Raw genomic sequence first — 2,662 nt, 5'->3', positions numbered from 1 at the left:
CTTTTCATTGCTTCAGTCATTTGACTGGAAAACTCACCTCACTTATGTTGTCGGTTGTCGTCGTCGTCATCCTCGTCACTGTCATCATTGTTTAGCCCTAGGCCTGTCTTGATCTTACTGCCCTATCTATGATGAATGTTATTTCATTTATGTTTTTGAGACATTTTACCAAGACGATTTCTTCTTTGCTTTGAAAGACATGGACTGTTGCCGTAACCTTCATAAACCCACTTTCGATAACAGTGTGACTGAAGCGGTTTCAAATGGACAGCTTCAGAAGACTCATGGGCAGAAAGGAAATGCCAGGAAAGCGACATTCTGTGGAGGAAAGAATGGACACAGAGGCTAGTGCGCAGGAAAGAATGGACACAGAGGTATAGCTGACGAAAAAGACGAGGCACGTGAATCGGGAGTGCCTGAGGAGTGGATGTGGCACGATACCAGCAAGCCACATGGTGCAGAGGCCATTGTAGCAGAAGAATAAAAGACAGTGAGATGTGATAACACAACGGTTGGTTGCAGATTGGAATGCGTTGGTGAACGACTTCGTATCAAGGACTATCAGTTGAATAACCTTACTTCTACATTATTCTACGAGCCCTTTCTTTTAATACGGGAGAATGTAGTTTGAGGGAGATTTGACTGCTATTCCAAAGAAATCGAGTGATTTCTTAGATATAAGAAACGTTTGCTACCCATTGTGTGTTCGTTTTAAAAAAGAATTCTCTCTCTTTACTCTTTACTCTTTTACTTGTTTCAGTCATTTGACTGTGGCCATACTGGAGCACCGCCCTTAGTCGAGCAAATCGACCCCAGGACTTATTCTTTGTAAACCTAGTACTTATTCTCTCGGTCTCTTTTGCCGAACCGCTAAGTTACGGGGACGTAAACACACCAGCATCGGTTGTCAAGCGATGTTGGGGGAGACAGACACAGACACACAAACATATACACACATATACATATATATATACATATATACGACGGGCTTCTTTCAGTTTCCGTCTACCAAATCCACTCACAAGGCTTTGGTCGGACCGAGGCTATAGTAGAAGACACTTGCCCAAGGTGCCACGCAGAGGGTCTGAACCCGGAACCATGTGGTTTGTAAGCAAGCTACTTACCAGACAGCCACTCCTACACCTATATTGAATTATTGAACCTAGCCATAAATTAATTTTATGTTTTTTTTTTTTCGGGAAAGAAAGCATGATGTACACAACTGTGCTGTTTATATCCATTTGTAGGCCTCCATTGTTCCTCGAATGAGGCTAACTTTTGCGAGACGGCAAGTGTAAATTGATGAAGGCTGGTGAGATGAACAAAATCAGTAGGATTTTCAGAATATAAAGTTCTGAAGTAAATACATACTGTAGTGGTGAGGAAGGCAAAATATTTTTCTAATAACATGAGTGGAATAGAGACGGAATCAAGTATCAGAATCTATTGGGGTTGATGATCAATTAGATCAGCATGGAACCTGAGGTAATAACGGAATTAGAGAAGGAAGGATGATACAGTTTAATGTTGTTTAATGAGGATGTGAAATGGATGATATTCCATTGAATTCGATGGAATTACTGAAACAACGAAAACATGCGATTCACTGATCAACCGCCGAATCAATCAACTCAAGCAATCAATTAATGCATTCCCAGAGTTTGTCAATAAATATATCAAATAACTTGCTTTTAGTTGTTCTTCAATAATGTGAAGTCATAACTCACGCCCATATTCCCACAATGTGTTCAGTTAAAAATATCATTTACCAAAGCAGATCTGTCTGTAGTAAAATATAAGAGAACATTCATTATATCTTAGATAAACAGACAAGATAAACTATGGTTTAATTTTGGTGGACTGTAGTGTAACTAGATACCACCGCCACCAAAACTCATCATTTACTGCCCTTACTTCTCTACTTCTAGAGGAGTGGTTTCGAACTGAGATGTAGATAGTAATTGGGGGCGTCTCGATGTTCTAAATTTAACTGCTTCACAAAAAATATCAAAGGCCGTATTTCAAAAGCCGGAATAGAAAGGTAATGGTGAGAAACTGCTCGTAGGGTTTAGCAGATTTTCCCCTGAAGTTTGTATTTTCTTTACTTGGGCAAAACAAGGTATCGCACACTTTAATCAAAACGAGATTGGACGGCGAGAGTCACAAACCATTTCTTTGCCATCTTCTTCAGGAATGTTTGCAATCATATGAAACTTCTTCACTCTTTTACTTGTTTCAGTCATTTCACTGCGGCCATGCTGGAGAACCGCCTTTAGTCGAGCAAATCGACCCTAGGAGTTATTCTTTGTAAGCCTAGTACTTATTCTATCGGTCTGTTTTGCCGAACCGCTAAGTTACGGGGACGTAAACACACCAGCATCGGTTGACAAGCGATATTGGGGGGACAAACACAGACACACAAACATACATACATACACGCACATATATATATATATATACGACGGGCTACTTTCAGTTACCAAATCCACTCACAAGGCTTTGGTCGGCCCGAGGCTATAGTAGAAGACACTTGCCCAAGGTGCCACGCAGTGGGACTGAACCCGGAATTATGAGTTGGTAAGCAAGCTACTTACCACACACCCACTTTTGTTTTCGAGATGCATTCTTATAATAGCATTACAATAGTTTAAACTTAACAGGA

This window comes from Octopus bimaculoides, chromosome 6 (assembly GCF_001194135.2).
Source record: "Octopus bimaculoides isolate UCB-OBI-ISO-001 chromosome 6, ASM119413v2, whole genome shotgun sequence".
NCBI classification, from domain to species: Eukaryota; Metazoa; Mollusca; class Cephalopoda; order Octopoda; family Octopodidae; genus Octopus; species Octopus bimaculoides.
The sequence above is the reverse complement of the archived record's forward strand: the minus strand, read 5'-3'. Positions refer to the sequence as shown.